The 17,083-nt window shown below is 44.7% G+C and overlaps 1 long non-coding RNA gene across 2 annotated transcripts in view; it reads left to right on the top strand.

Moving 5' to 3' along the window:
- Nucleotides 1-1,759: 1,759 nt before the first annotated feature.
- Nucleotides 1,760-17,083, top strand: part of LOC144310308 (uncharacterized) — a 146,634-nt gene continuing 131,310 nt past the window's right edge. Inside the window, exons 1-2 of one of the 2 annotated variants that reach the window (XR_013376029.1) lie at nucleotides 1,760-2,021; nucleotides 10,890-10,928. This is a non-coding gene — a long non-coding RNA (uncharacterized LOC144310308). Of the gene's footprint in view, nucleotides 2,022-10,889; nucleotides 15,397-17,083 lie in introns of both variants that reach the window. The other variant, XR_013376028.1, reaches the window with a different exon arrangement.

Genomic DNA, 17,083 nt, shown 5'->3' with positions numbered 1-17,083 from the left:
AAGTTATACATGGATTTTTGACTGTGTGGGAGTCATTGCCCCCACCCCTCATGTTGTTCAAATGCTACTGAAGTTCAGACCAAAATGTGCTGCCCTTGTGTCCTCAGTGAGTCACCCTGTGTGGTTTAGATGCCTCTTCCCCAGTCCCTTCCCTGGCACTCACATATGTGTATGGATAGTAAGACTTGTGTTGTTCAATGCCGCTTTCAATGTGTTGAATAATACTGTGCCTATTCATTTCTGAGCACCTGCTGTGTGCCAGGTGTGATGTTGGGAGCTGCAGATTCGATACTGAGCACAAATAGCCCTGCCATCACACCACGCACAGGCTGTGGCTGCATTGTGTTGGGGTGTAGTTCCCTCCCACATAACAAAACATCTGGATGTCCTCTCCAAGGCTCTGATTATTCATCTTCCCTGTGCTCTTCAATGTCTGTGGGTCACACTGAATCTTGATGCATACAAACTGAGTTCCAGTTGATATGCTATCATGAAAAACAAAGCAGCAAAGGACTTTCTTTCCATCTCTTTGAACACCTGGGTGTTTTATAAGATTTAAAGATTGTTTGGATGGGAAGACCAAACACACTGGCCTTCGGATAGATGGAAGTTGTATTTGAATACTGTTACTGCAGTTTCCAAAGCAGAGCCTTCAAATACCAGGTCTCACTAAGTCTTCACTACTAGCTTGGGAAGCAGGTACTGATATCTCTACCATATTGTGGATGAGAAAACTGAAGCTCAGAGAGATCAAGAAACTGGTCTAGGGTCAACACAGCTTGGAAGCAGTAGGGGCAGAGCTTTGAATTCAGGCCTTGTGATGGTTGCCTGAGCACTTTCCAGTTGAACTGTATCTGGCATTTGGCTTCTGTGCCATTAAATCTGAAGAGCAAGCACGTGAGCATCTCCAAACTTCCCTGGGAAGATGGGCCCTTTCTCCTCACATGCAGTGGTAGATTCCATACCTGGAACAAGGCATTTTCCTGTCTCAGGGTTGCTAAGCCATGACTCCTTTGGAACTTTGTATCACAGTAGGAACTATTTCCAGATGTCCGTCACCGGCATCTCGCACAACCCTGACACCCAGGGAAGGGAGGACTGTTCCAGAGGAGGGAAGGCACCCTTTGAGTGATTTTGTTAGGCACATGTCACTCTGCTTGAATTGTTTTTCTGGAAGGTGAATACTTTTCAATAGTTCAAAGCAGGGGCCCATCACTTGTGAGAGCTCTTGGCATGCTGCTGTTTTAAAATTTAAGTATGTGGAGTGTCCTACACGGATGTGGCATTTTAGCTTCTTAAGGTTTAAAATGTGTTTTCACGCTGTAATCCCTGGGGGACAGGAAAGGCTATTTGTTCTGTCCCTGGGCCTCCAGGAAACCTGGCCCGGACCACCTGCGGGAAATTAGCCTAAGCCCCGAGCTCAGCTGGGAGGTGACAGAGCTGTGCTCTTCCCTGCACTGCATAATCTCCTCTTTCAAGGGGATTGTCCTCTGGAGAGGCAGGAGCTGAGTAACTAAGCAGACACAGTGCTGCTAATCCCTCTGTCCTGAGGCTGGAGGCTTCAACCCCAGCCTCCTGTTTTAAGGCTTCAAGTGGGTTGTTGGAGTTGACACCAGAATTTTATAAAAGTGTTTGGTTTTGTGCTCTGTGCCAGGGGAGAAATTGCAGCTGACACTCTGCAGTGTCCTGGGTCCTGCTGTGTGTGGCACTGCTCTCAGCACTTTAACTAGAGGAACCTGGTTGCTCCTAGGAGGTGAGTGCTGTTATTATGCACTGGGATGTTAAGTCACTTGCTTGGGGTCACAGTGAGGAGAAGGGTTGGGCTGGGATTCAGACTCATGCCAGTGGCTCTCCTGTGCTCCCAATTACAGGGGAAGGGCTCAGAATGGTTCTGAACTGTCTGCCTCACCAGTGAATGCCAAGGTGATAGAGACAGAGGTCCTTCATGGCAGCCAGACATGGGAATGAGTACATCTACAAATGACCAGGATGTGAAGTAGGACTGCAGAAGGGCCAAGGAGGTGAGGAGGCACATGTCACTTTGATGGAAAGGACAGTGTCAGGGAAGCTTCCTCCAGGGGCTCAGCAGTGGGAGGATGGGGGTTTTGCTGGGAAGATGTGATGGTGGGGTGCCCTCAGGGTGGAGAGAATGGCATATGCAGTGTCTTCTGGGAAGCTCTTTGGGAGGTGAGTGGAGGCAGAGAGCAGCCTGCACTTGGTTAGCTTGGCCTGGGCAGGTTCTTAATCAGAACCTCTCAAAAAGGCACGCCATGTGAATGATCCCATTGGGCCTGGTTGCTCAGCAGTTTTGTGTTTCTAGGTGGGGAATGGGCAGGAGTCCTCCTGGAACTGTAGGATGTAGGACTCTTATTTCTGCAGAACCAGTGGCTCTTACCTGCTCACTGTAATATTCATAGAGTGCCACAGACAGAGGCCTCTTAGTGGCTCAGGAGTTGCTGCTGTGTGGCTCTGCCAGTTTCATCCCTCTCCCTGCAGAGGGCCCAGAACTACTAAGGAAAGCTGCAGTCCTCAGGACACAGGTCAGGGGCAGGTTCTTGACCCTCATCCATCACAATGTGACTGTCAGCTGGTGCAGGATGTGAGCAGGTTCCAGCTGGTTCCATCCCAGTGGCAGCAGACAAACCGTCCTTGCATTTTTGTTCCGTGCCCCTAGCCTGGGACAGCACATAGAAGGGCCCCAGCAGAATGCCCCTTTCCCTGAGCCTAAGCTGGGATGTTTTCTTCTAGCTTCCAGAGCTGATGCCAAAAGTGCCCCTCTGCCAGCTGGATTCAGGGGGCTCTACTGGGGGATGCAAAGATGTTTTGAGCTGGAGAGGCTGTCTGCTGTTTGGAAAGGTGCAGAATATTTCAGTAATTACTTCCACATGTGGGGACCTCCTTCTTCCCCTCACCTGAACTCCCATCAACTTTCTCCTTCTGTCGGACTCAGCTTGGTTTGAGTGGGGTGCTCCGTTTGCCATTTGCCATCTCCTGCCCTGTGTGCTCTTCACCTTGTGCAGCTCTTTTCTGCTTTGCCCACTTCTGTCTGGGGTTTGGAGTGAGCTGTAAGGGCATCTCCTGAACGGCTGTGATTTCTCTCCCTTGGCTACTTCTTTCTTTGCCTGTTTGTTTTCAAGCATTTCTCTTGAATAACCACACAGAGAGGGGGCCCTGTTTGTTTTTCTTGCCTAGAGCCTCCTGGCAAACAGTTCTTCCCCAAACAAAGCCCATGTGATCCCCCAGGCCCTGCTAGGACTAAAGGGAGCAGGGCAGTACTTTCTACTAGGGAAAGGTTTCCAGCAGACACACCTGCTTTTGGGGAAAACGGCCCATTTGGAAAACCTGTTTGCCAGGTGATGGTGCAGATAAGCCCAGCTCACATTTCTGTGCCAGAACAACTTCCATTTTGTGGATTAGGAACTTGAGGTGCAGTTGGTTGCTCAAGGTCGTACAGCCGTCATGCAGATGGAGTTCACATCCACAGTCTGTGAACTAGGTCTGTCCAACAGAAATATCATTTGAGCTGCATGTATAATCCAAAATTTTCCAATAGGTACCTTATAAATAGTGAAAGTGAAATTAATTTAATATACTTTATTTAACTCAATATATCCAAAATAGCATCCTTTGAACTTGTAATCAATATTAAAAATGCTAGTGAGTATTATGGACTGAATATATGTGTCCCCCAAGTGCCTGTGTTGAAGCCCTAGCTCCCAGTGCAACGCGTATTTGGAGGTGATCAGGTCTTTTGGGAGGTGATTAGATGAGGTCATGGGGTCAGGACTTCCTTGATGGGATCAGTGTCCTTATAAGAAGACGGAGACAGACCCATAACCAGCAAGGAAATTGAAGCAGTCATCAAAAACCTCCCAAGAAACAAAAGTCCAGGACCAGATGGCTTCCCAGGGGAATTCTACCAAATATTTAAAGAAAAAACAATACTTATTCTACTGAAGCTGTTTCAAAAGATAGAAATGGGAAAGAAAACTTCCAAACTCACTCTCTGAGGCCAGAATTACCTTGATCCCAAAACCAGAAAAAACACCCCACCAAAAAGGAGAATTACAGACCAATATCCCTGATGAATATGGATACAAAAATTATCACCAAGATACTAGCCAATAGGACCCAACAGTCCACTAAAAGGATTATTCACCACGACCAAGTGGGATTTATCCCTGGGATGCAAGGGTGGTTCAACATTTGTAAATCAATGAACATTGATAGATCACATGAAGAAAAAAAAAGGACAAGAACAATATGATCCCCTCAACTGATGGCAGAGAAAGCATTTGACAAAATACAGCATCCCTTCCTGATTAGAACTCTTCAAAGTGTAGGGATAAAGGGAACATATCCCAATATCATAAAGGCCATCTATGAAAGCACACAGCAAATATCATTCTCAATGGGGAAAAACAGAGCTTTTCCCCTAAGATCAGGAACATGACAGGGATGCCCACCCTCACCACTTTTGTTCAACATAGTACTAGAAGTCCTAGCCTCAGCAATCAGATAACAAAAAGAAATTAAAGGCATTCAAGTTGGCAAAGAAGGTAAACTTTCCCTCTTTGCAGATGACATGATACTCTATATTGAAAACCCAAACGACTTCATCCCAAAATTGATAGAACTCATACAGCAATTCAGCAATGTGGCAGGATACAAAATCAATGCACAGAAATCAGTTGCATTTCTGTACACAAACAATGAAACTGAAGAAAAAGAAATTAATTAATCCCATTTACAATTGTGCCAAAAACCATAAGATACTTAGGAATAAATCTAACCAAGGAGGTAAAGGATCTGTCCTCTAATAACTACGGAACACTTATGAAAGAAAATGAGGAAGACACAAAGAGATGATAAAACACTCCATGCTCATAGATTAGAAGAATAAATATTGTGAAAATGTCTATGCTACCCAGAGCAATTTACACATTCAATGTAATCTCTTTCAAAATATGAAACTTTCTTCACAGAGTTGGAACAAATAATTCTAATATTTGTATGGAGCCAGTAAAGACCCCAAATAGCCAGAAGAATGTTGAAAAAGAAAACCAAAGCTGGGGGCATCACAATGCCTGACTTCAAGCTGTATTACAAAGCTGTGATCATCAAGACCATATGGTACTGGCACAAAAACAGACACATGGATCAATGTAACAGAACAGAGAACCCAGAAATGGACCATCAACTAATCTTTGACAAAGCAGGAAAAATTATCCATTAGAAAAAAGACAATTTCTTCAATAAATGGTGTTGGGAAAATTGGACAGCCACATGTGGAAGAATGAAACTAGACCATTCTCTTAGACCATGCACAAAGATAAACTCAAAATAGTTTAAAGATATAAATGTGAGACAAGAATCCATTAAAATCCTAGAGGAAAAAAAAATCCTAGAGGAGAACACAGGCAGCAATATTTTTGAACTCAGCCACAGCAACTTATTGCAAGACATGTGTATAAAGGCAAGGGAAACAAAAGCAAAAGTGAACTATTGGGACTTCATCAAGATAAAAAGCTTCTGCATAGCAAAGGAAACACTCAACAAAACTAAAAGGTAACCTACAGAATGGGAGATGGTATTTGGAAATGACATATCAGATAAAGGGCTAGTATCCAAGATTATAAAGAACTAAGCAAACTCAACACCCCAAAAAACAAACAGTCCAGTCAAGAAATGGGCAGGAGACATGAACAGGCATTTCTCCAAAGAAGACCTACACGTGGCTAACAGACACATGAAAAAATGCTCCACATCATTTGCTATCAGGGAAATACAAATCAAAACCACGATGGGATACCACCTCATACCTCATAACAGAATGGCTAAAATTAACAAGTCAGTAAATGACAGATGTTGGTGAGGATGTGGAGAAAGGGGAAATCCTCTTGCCCTGTTGGTGAGAATACAAGCTGGTGCAGCCACTCTGGAAAACAGTGTGGAGGTTTCTCAAGAAGTTAAAAATAGAGCTACCCTACAATCCAGCATCTGCACTACTGGGTATTTACCCCAAAGTTACTGATGTTGTGAAATGCCGGGACACCTGCACCCTAATGTTCATACCAGCAATGTCCACAATAGTCAAACTGTGGAAGGAGCTGAGATGTCCTTCAACAGATGAATGGATAAAGAAGATGTGGTCTATATATAAAATATATACAGGGAATGTTGCTCAGCCATCAGAAAGGATAAATGCCTACCATTTACATTGATATGAATGAAACTGGAGGGTATTATGCTGAGTGAAATAAGTCAATCAGAGAAAGACAATTATATGGTTTCACTCATATGTGGAATATAGGAAATAGTGCAAGGGACCATAAGGGAAGGGGAGTAACTGAGTGGGGAAAATTTGAGAGGAAGACAAACCATTATAGACTCCAAGCTCTGGGAAGCAAAGGGCTTTAGAAGGGGAGATGTGTGGGGGGATGGGGTAACTGGGTGATGGGCATTGAGGGCACTTGATGAGATGCGCACTGAGTGTTAGATTATGTGTTGGCAAATTGAATTTAAATAAAATAAAAAAAATTAAAAAGATGGCAAGACCTGTGTGGCATCATTATATTGTACACCTGAAACTAATAAGACACTGAATATTAATTATACTTCAATTAAAAAAAAAAAAAGACTGGAGCTTCCCTACCATGTGAGGACACAGCAAGCAGTCAGTAAATACTACTAGTCAGTGTTCCTTGGTTTTTAGGCACTTAGTGCACAGCACTCTTTGCAAAGCAGGAGGAGGGCACAAAGCTCAAGCAGTGTGATGAGTTCGAGTTAATCTTGAGGGTTGTCAACGACTGTTTCAATGTATTTTTACAACTGAGGAGGTAAAGTTAGTTTCAGAAACTTTCCTCATTGGAGACAAAGAAAAAGTGGTTATGAGTCCTTAGTTTCTTGCTTTTACTTGCTTGGAGTGACCCTGTTTTTTTTTTCCCCTCCAGAAGTTTATTATGAATTTTAATAGCAAAAAATATTACATTGGAACAATGGGGAAATATTGAAAGCAAATCATAAAAATACTAAGTTGTCCTTAGAGGCAAATTTGCACACATGTGGATTAGTAGTTTGTATGAAACATATAATATAACTGCACTGTTTTCAATGCTAATGAAATACATCAGTCAGTGAAGCACTTTTTAACACAGAGCTTAGTCCTTTATGTGAACTCACTTTACCCCAGTTTATAAATTTGGAAAGCAAGAAAGTGGGAAAATGTTAGAAGAGGGAAAAAAGAATTAAAACATACTCATTTCAGTGACGTAATGCCACTGAGTTTAACATCTTACTTGGAAGGAGAGATTTCTATTTGCACATTTAGTTTTCTTACTGTTTATTAATTTCTTCAACAAATGTTTGAGTCAGATCCTGAGCTAGGAACTGAGGAAAGCATGGAGAATAAGACCAGTGCGGTCCATCCCCGCCCAGTACTCCACCCAGTCCAGTGGGGGAGACAAGTAAATATTGTAGAGCCACAATATGTGTGGTTACAGTTACAAGAGGAGGTGCAAGTGCATGGGACTTTGCATATGGGGGGCCCCAAGCCAGAAGGGGGTGGTGTCTGGCTGGGGAAAGTTGTCCCTGGGAACTGGTGCTTCTGCTGAGGCCTGGAGGAGGAAGGAGTTGGCCAGGTGGAAAGTAGGTGGGCAGGGATGTTGCAGGCAGAGGGAACAGCATGTGCAAAGGCCCTGCATCCGAAGGAGCGTGGGGATTTGGACTCATATCCGTGCCACAGGTGTAAACTGGCCCAGGAGGTCCTCAGTGGGAGACTCCAGCTAGAAAGGAGTGGCATCCCCCCACCCAGCCATCCACATCCATGTTAGAAACCAGCTGAGTCTCTACCCCAGAGAGCAGACCTGGAGCTGGGGTCTGTGGGACACTCCTGAGAGCTGCAAGGCAGGAGGGCCTCTTCTAGAAACACCAAAAACTTGGGTCAGAGCTCTTTCTCCGTTTGACAGTTTCCCAGCCCTTCATTTCTGCTGCACTTGACAGCTCTTGCTGCATAGATTTAGCTTAGCGATTGTGGCACATTCTGCATCTGTCCCTCTCTGCATCCTTCCTACCAGAACTCTGACTCATCCCCATCTGCGGCAGGGGTCTGCAAACTACAACTGAGGGCCAGGGCCTCTTTGTGTAAATAAAATTTTATTGGAACACAGCCACACCCATTCACTGATGGTTGTCTGTGACAGAGTGGAGTAGTGGCAGCAGGGACTGTATGGGTCAAGAGCCAAAGGTATTTATTACCTGGTCCTTTGTGAAAAAGGTTTGCCAACCACAGGTCTAAGTTAAACCCGGTGACCCTGTGTCTTCATTGCCCAGCGCCCCCTGCAGGTGGTGAGGGGTGGGAGCTTGCTTGCTTGTGGATCGTGAGCAAATTGTGCAGCATCTCTGCATCTCAGTTTCTGACCTGTCACTGTGAACACTTTAGGTACTTTCTTTCACTTCATATAATTAAATGCTGTTGTTATCTTGAAACTGAGGAAAAGAAGGAACATAGATGTCCAGTAACCCACCCAGGACCACACAGCCTGAAAATGGTGGCCTCTGAGTCTGGGCCTGGTGGGAGAGGGCAGGGGGAGGGCAGCTGTATGGGTTCCTTTGGATCTCGGATCCTACTTGGTATCCACATCTCTGTTCCTGCCCATTCACGTGTAGCACAGAGGGGAGGGGTCGAGCTTGTGGACTTGGGGTCCAGCTGCCTGTGCAGAAATCCCAGTTCTGCTGACTGTCTCAGTGGAAAATAACATAGTAGTTGATTGTCTGGGGAAGTGCCTGGTACCTAGTAAATGCTCAGTACAGCCTTTGCTGAAGGGAAAAACATAATGGGGAGTTGCTTGGGGAGTCGGTTATTATAAAGGGCCTGAGAGGAGTAAACACCACAGTGTGGCATCCAGTCTGGGGGCAGACCTGGGGCACTTGAGGGCTTTATCTTGGTCAGCCTTGATGAGGGGTGCTTTGTTATGTCTGTTCTTCTGATGGGGAGTCTGAGGCTGGGGAGGGGCTGGCAGACCAGTGGCCTCAGGCACTCCCCAGAGTGCTTAGCTGGTTCTCTGTGCCCACGTGATGTTTGCAGCCTCACCCTATGGCCAGTCCCAGCCCCGTAGCCAAGGACCCACCTTGCGGAATGCATGGTGATTTTAACTCTCTGCAAAGAACTGGAAAGCCAGACCTGAGTAGCTCACCCAGGACCACAGGGAGAGTTTAAAACTGGGCCTGGATTAGCGCTCCGAGCAGCCAGGTTTATGGTCTGAGGCCAAGGCTACTCGCTCAGACCTCATATTTTTGGCCTATGAATTTCTATTGAGTCAGTTAAAAAACAAATGGATCTATTTAAGTAAAAATGCTTAGAGGCAGGGGATTTACTCAATGACTTTTTTTTTTAAACTATTGAAATTAATTAAAAAATAATTTTGAACATGTATGGCTAACACTTTGCCAGGAACATGTCATGTGTAAAATTATTCCTCTCTATCATGTATTCATAAATCCCAACTGGCCATCTGTTTTTATAAGACCATGTGGGGCCCACCTTCAGGGATTTTTTTTTTCTTTTTTTTTTTTTGGCCAAACAAGATTTGTAATTTTTCCTTGGGGAAGAAAATCCTGATGGAAATATATATATATATATTATGTAATATACACACACACACACACACACATATACACACACATATATGGGTATCTCTGTGTGTGTGTGTATGTTTGTATACATACTAACCATGTGTGAATACACTCGTATGTATATATGAATATAGATGTATGGTATACATATGAATATACATGCAAATTATCCTGAAGTCATTTCTAAGCTAGTTTGTACTGAGTGATCAGAAATTGCTGAATGTCAAAGACAGTAACACTGGTTTAAATACTGACCATTTAATCATAACCTCCAATTGACGTATGGATTGATTTGAACTTTCAGGTCATTTCTTTGTTTTAAACTTCTCACTTACTACATAAGGATTTGTATTTGTTAAAGAAATGCACTTCCATCCCTTTAGCTGCAAAAGACAAACCCCACTAATGTGATGTGTTTCTTTCTAATGTATGTATATTTTTATATGTTCCAGGTTAATACATGAAAGTACAATTTTATCTTCTGTTGTGGTTTTATTCCTTGAAATTATATTGTAAGCGTTTCCCCATTTGTTACATGGTCTTTATATTGTTTTTGGTGGCCACATACTATTTCATCCATTGGCTATTGAGGTTAATGAACCACACTGCTATATTTGAACCTTGAGGTTGTTTCTCACTTTTCAGCATTACTAATAAAACACGGCCATGAACAGCAATGTGTAAAAATTTTGCTCCTGAACACCCAGTCAAAGCAGGTGTCTCGTCTTAGTCTCCACCACACCATCCTGGTCATCTCCTTTCTGGCACACTCATTAACCACAACTTCTCTTGCTTGCTTGTGTGCTGTCCTCTCAAATGGAAATGTTGAGGGGCAGCTTCCTGTGGACCTGACCCTTTCGGACATCCTCAGCCATCTTTACCTTGTATGGGGCACCAGCCTGAACTCTGAGCCCCATGGCCCGAACATGTGGGAACTCTGCTCTATAAGATTCTGTAAATCTCAGACTGCTCTAAAGAACAAAGTCTGTTAATTTAAAAAATTGTTTTTCCTAAAAAAAAAAAAAATTATTTTTCCTGATCTGTTCAGGACCTGAGACAATTATGATCCAGTTCAGAACTCAAACAGAGATGGCATTAATGAAAGAGAAGTTTATCTAAGATGTTTGCAACCCTTAGGCCCAGGGGACGCGGGACGAGTGTGTGAAGTTCTCCACTCTTCCAAAAGCCAAGATGGTGAGGCCTGCTTGCAGGTTCTGTGTGAGGAAGCAGGCCTAACGTCTGTCCTCTCTCCTCAGATCCCGAGACCCCTGTCTTCAGGAATCTCTGCTGTGCTGGTTTGTATCTTGTTTTCCCTACATATATGAAATGCTTTGCACCAAAGGAAAATTATACAGTGTAAACATTTATGCAGAAAAATGGTTTGCAGTGTTACCTCCCTGGAGAACTTGGCGGAGAATGAAAGCCTGGTACATGCGCCTGCTGGCCGAGGACAGGAAATGGAATCCTTTGCTCAATATATTTCCAGCTTTTATGAGGCAGCTTTAGTGGAGATGTGTCAACTTCTCGCCTGAAGCACAGGCTGGAAAGAGCCCTACTCTGCTAAGCCAGACAAATGCCCTGGGCACGGAGAAGGGTCGAGAAAATTGGCGCCAGGGGTCTTGGTGACCAAATGGTGCTCACTTGTGGTGACTTTCATCTCCCTTTCGAATGGGCCAAGTGAAAAGAAAGGGGGATGAGAATGGCTGCAGAGTCCCCAGGGTCTGAAGGGGATGAGGTCACTCTTATCCTGGCCCACTAAGACCACTGATGCTGGCAGTGTCACTGTTTGGACACACAGCCACACCTTGTCCTTGTCCCCTGAATCTGGCTCTTCCTTTCTCTGCTTTATTTTCTCCAAACGCAACTGTGGGTTGAATTATGTTCTCTGAAAAGATGTATTCAAGTTCTAGCCCCTGGTACCTATGAGTGGGACCCTATTTGGAAATAGGGTCTTTGCAGATGATCAGTTAAGGTGAGGTCTTTAGAGTGGCCTTAATCCAATGACAGGTATCTTTCTAAGAAGAGCGAAACACAGGATGCAGGGGAGAATCTATGTGACATCATAGACAGAGCTTGGAATGATGTGTCTGCAAGCTAGGGAGTGCCCAGGACAGCCAGCTGAGCAACAGGTCTACGGTTAAGTTTTCCCCTTCAGGGCCCAGAGGGAGGTGGGCCTGCCTGCAAAATGAAAGAACAGATTTCTATACAGTGAGGCCCTGTTGCGTGCACCTTTTTGATAGCTGTAGGACATTCATACACATCAAACCATTTATTCCTGGTGTTTGGGGCCTGCCTCCTCACCCCACCTGTGGGTGAATAGGGCTCATGTCCCTGTGGTCACTGCTGGACTGTGTGTGCCGGGCACATAGTAGGCCCTCAGTAACTACTTGTCGAGTGAATGAATTCTCGGGGATTGGTGGAGCAACCTGGGGGGTCCTCTTGAAGCTGGATTTGGGGGGTCTTGAAGCAACATCAAGAGGAGGCTGTCATACCCCCCCATCAGAATCCTTGCACCACTAGACATGTCACACATTAGCCCCTGACAACTCCTCCACCTGGAATACCAGCCGCACCTTGCCTGCGGGCATGCAAGCTTGCAGAGAGGGTGCAGGCAGCTCTTCTTGCTTTTCTTTTTCTTTTTAAACTTTTCTCCCTGCCCTGCTTTTCACTCATCACTCCGGATTATGCATTTGTGCCTGAGCAGTCCCAGAGAGAGGAGAGGGAGGAGAGATACACAGGAAAAGGAGGTGATGGAAAAGTTTTTGTGATGCATCAAGAGGAGCGAAATACTTGAAAACAAAGATACCAAGATCCCAGGGGGCATGATGCCTTATTCTTTTTACCCACAAGTGTGATCAGGCTGTGAGCTTCCTGTGGGCAGGAGGGAGCCTTCCCCACTCACAGAGCAGTGTGTTGTGGGAGATGGACAAGCATGTGTTCTGGGCAGCTGGGGGCACCCCAGAAGCAGGCAGACAGCAGGCCATGTGTGGGCACTGGGGACTGGACTCTTTCACCCAGGCCAGATGTACAAAGCATAGTCCTGGGCCTCATCTGTCAGGAGGCTGTGACCTCCAGTCCTTGCCTGCCAGGTGTGGCAGCCTCTCACAGAAACTCCAGCTGAGCGTGGAGTTTGGGGACAGACTAGGAGCAATCTCTGCTTCTCCTCTCTTTCCTGCAGCCTTGAGGTTGAATGGGAAGGAGGCAGAGAGGCTCAGGAGACTGAAATGCAGGAGTGTGTTCCCCTCAGGGCCGAGGGAGATGAGAAAGTCTCATGGAACTAGCATTGATACCCAGGAGACCTGGGTCCTCAACCTATCATTCAACAAAGACTTAGACTTAGTATTAAGTGTTTTTTTGCATAATGTATTTGTCCCATATGTATTTACGGAACACTTACTATGTGCTGGGCATCATTAGTAAGAGGGTTGAATGAACCCAGATCCCCGCCTGTGTGGGGCTGACGCTTAGTGATTAATAATGGCTCACACGGAAATGGAATTTTTGTGGGTGTTCACTCATTTATCTTCACACAGTTTGGTAAATGTCAGGAAAGGAGATGGGAGAAGCACTGGCATCTGTCAGAGGGAAGGAGGGGACTTCTTGGCTGAGCACAAGTGTGGACGAAGGTTCCCCAGAACCTCCTGATCATCAGAGCAGCGGGCAGGGAGCCTACTCAGCTCAGTGGCTGCAGGAACCCTCTGCTCTCACTCTGGACTTCCAGCTGTGTTCTCAGCTCACTCCAGACTTGTGTTCACAAGCACCCCTTCATCCTCTGTATTATCTTGTCTTTTCTTCAAATGTCTGGATTCAGATTCCCACTTGAACCCTATTGGTCAGGAGGGCATTTGCAGAACTTTTCTGCACCTGGGGTTTACTCATCTGAAAATGTGGAATATGGTGCTTGCTGGTGTATGGCCTCTAGAGGGCGCCCAGCAGAGGCTCAGCCTCCAAGCAGGGCAGGACATCCCACAGCTGCCTTGGGGTGCTGTTCCCCCAAATCAGAGGGACTGTCCTCACTATGGGTACCTCGTGCAAGTTCGGGGGGGGGTTTGACATCCCTCCTAGCACTTTGTAGTGTGACGGCTGAAAGACCAAGTGGGGGAAACTGAGAGGGAAAGATGAGATGATCCCAAAGGCACCCCCCTCCCCCCTGCCCTGCCACCACTGCAAGATGAACGGACACACAAATGAAGATTGAGCATCCCAACCCAAGTGAAGCTCCGAGGACGTGCTGCTGTTTGCCTTCTGTCTGTGTGGTTGATTGTATCAACAAACAGCAGGCAATTAGCTGTGTTCATTTTTTGCATGGAGCCATTGGGCTGCTCCACAGTCTCCCATGGCTCTGACTGAAGAAAGAGGAGGCTCCTTTGCCTTGTTTCTGGAAAATGGATAAGAAAGCAGTGGTTGGAGTTGCTTTCCTCTTGAGATTTTCAAATAAAATCAGAGACTAATCCCTCGTCTAATACCAATTTAGTAAGGGTTGGGTTAGAACGTAGTCAACTCCATTTATGAACACCGGTTAATATTTCTTTATAGAAAGCTATACTATTTTCAGAAGTATTTCAGACAAACATCCTAAGAAGACTTAGCAGGCTCAAGATGTTTACCTTGGATCTGAATCTTATTTCTAATTAACTGAGTCTTCAACAGTCCATCAGAGAATGCAGTTACCTGCCAAATTTCACACCTAAGGGGAAAAAATATTCCCAATAAAATTTTCCTTAAAAAAAAAAAATCCACTCGGTTTTACCACTAAGACGTTCTCAACATATTTAATTCAATCCTTCTCCATGAGCACACAGAAAACTAATGTTCTAGATCCCAGGCCTATTTGTGGTCCCACATTTTGGGGAAGCAGTTTAATTTGACATTACATTTTCAGGAGATGCTAAAAAATCAGGGATCCCATGAAGATGGCGGGCAGACTGTGTGGGCACAGCCAGCCCGGGTTTTCTGGGAGGCACACACATACTCCCAGGCCACCACACTTTCTGATTGTATTGCTTTAATTCACTTCACAGAGGCAACTAACTCCTTTTGGAGAGTGAAACTTTTCTTCTCTGTGTTCACAAAGAGGCCAGCCTCGTGGAAAGGCTGTGGGTTTCCTTTTGCTTCACTGTCCCACAGGTCAGAGCTCATTTTGAGGTACTGGGCTGGAGATCAGTGCTTCTTCTCACCCGTGAGTTTTTTGGGCTGACTTCAGCTCTGCTCTGTTTGTTGTTCCCCTCCAGTCTGTGGGTCTGAGTGCACCTATGAGGCCCTTGTCAAGTATTTATAGAGTAAAAAAACTGTTGAATAGATAGAAGAGCTTGTTTCACTAATAGTTTCCTAAATTTTAGCTATAAAGCTTCTCAGAATTTTATTTTATTTTATTATTTTTTTAAAGATTTATTTATTTTTTTGGAGAGAGAGCAAGAGTGTGAGCGGGGGTGGGCCAGAGAGAGAGAACGAGAGAATTCCTAGCAGACTCCATGCTGAGTGCAGAGCCCAATACGGGGCTTGAGCCTATGACCCTGAAGTCAGGACCTGAGCTGAAATTAAGAGTAGGACACTTGACCACCTTAGCACCTGGGCATCCCAAAAGCCTGTCAGAATTTTATTTTATTTTAATTTAATTTATTTTATTTTATTTTAGTTTTATTATTGTTTTTAAGCCTGTCAGAATTTTAGATCATCTGTTCTACCCCAGCCAAGATACCTAGACACGACTCCCGCCTCCTGCCCCCTACCATGAACACACAGCTTGTCGGCTGTTATAAATCAGTGAGTAGAAACTTAGCCTTTTTTTCTTTTGATTTCGCTTTTAGGCTGTCCTAAAAAAAAGCAAAAAAGCTCATGTTGGTGAATTAAATTCTTCTTTCTTTTTAAAAAGATTTTATTCATTTATTCATGAGAGACAGAGAGAGAGAGAGAGAGAGGGAGGCAGAGACACAGGCAGAGGGAGAAGCAGGCTCCATGCAGGGAACCCAACGTGGGACTCGATCCCGGGACTCCAGGATCAGGCCCGGGACTGAAGGCGGTGCTAAAGTCACCCGGGCTGAGCCACCCGGGCTGCCCAGTGAATTAAATTTTTAAGCCTATCTCATGTAGTTTGTATGGCCTTGGGAAAGTCACTCACCCTCTCTGGGCCTCAGTCCCCCCCCCCCCCTTTTTTTTTTTTAAAGAAAGCTTTATTTATTTGTTTGTTTGTTTGTTTATTTATAAGACTTATTTATTTATTCATGAGAGATACAGAGAGACAGAGAGGCAGAGACCTAGGCAGAAGAAAAGGCAGGCTCCCTGCAGGGAGCCTGATACAGGGACTCGATCCTGGATCCCAGGATCACACCCTGAATCAAAAGCAGAGGCTCAACCACTGAGCCACCCAGGTGTCCCTTGGCCTTGGTCCTTATTTATGAAGTGGTGGAATTGAGGTTGATGCCCTCCCCAGTCCCACCACTTCTCACACCTGGGCCACCACAAGGAGAGTGAGTCCTCAGGCTTGAGACTCAGAACTGCAGATATGCTTCCCGGCCTCTGCGTGGCCTGTGACAACGAGAGCAGGACAGAATGCCCACCATGACAATGTGGTGTTTCTCAAAGATTGACCATTAACATATCGATTGCCATTTGGTGGCTTTTTTTGGGAGAAAGTTATTTTCATATTTACTTTTGTGTTTCCCTTGCAATGATTTGTCTGTTGTTGAATAATTTTGTTACTTATTTTGTTTAAGATCTGAGAGAGCAAGTATTTATTTTAGTATTTATTCTTTATCCATTTTCAGAAGGCATTTCGACTAAAGCTGAAAATACAAAGCATAAAAATCATTAACTCAGAATAAAAGGCAAAAGGGAAGAGAATAAAGGTGTAGAGACAGAGAAAAATTATATATTTTTTTTTCAGAGAGAAATTATTTAAAAAAATCTAGACTGAGGGAACTTCTGGCAGCTAAGTGTACACATTAGCTCTGAGTTTCATAGAAGCCAAGGCAAAAAACAAAATCAGGAGAGCATTATCATCAATGTTAAATGTAGGGAGGCAGGAATTCAAGAGGGGTTTGATAGTCCTGGTTCTCTAACCAAGATGAGTCCTTCAGATTTCTTGGAAAATTCTGGATCCCACCCCGAGAGAAAGATTTGTGTGAGAGTTTGGAATCATCCAAGTTACTGACTTTCCATTCCAAGTGGTCAAGAAACACTAAAATTTGCTGGCCAATGTGTAGATGATATTTGTTCCAGGAATTAAGAACTGAAAATAAGTAAATTTACTGAGAGAATGTGTGATATGGAAAAAAAAAAAAAAAAGCCACCCACAAACCAAGACAAAAAAAAAAAAAAAAAAGCCACTGGGTGGAGGTCAAGAGCCTTGGATTTGAATCACAGCTCTGCCAGTAATCTATGTCTTAGGGAAGGCCCCACAGCCTCTTTGGGCCTCAGTTTCTTCACCTGTAAGACCACAGGGCTCAGACTG

Source organism: Canis aureus, chromosome 3, assembly GCF_053574225.1.
Source record: "Canis aureus isolate CA01 chromosome 3, VMU_Caureus_v.1.0, whole genome shotgun sequence".
Classification (NCBI taxonomy): domain Eukaryota; kingdom Metazoa; phylum Chordata; class Mammalia; order Carnivora; family Canidae; genus Canis; species Canis aureus.
This window is presented reverse-complemented; position numbering and strand designations above follow the sequence as displayed.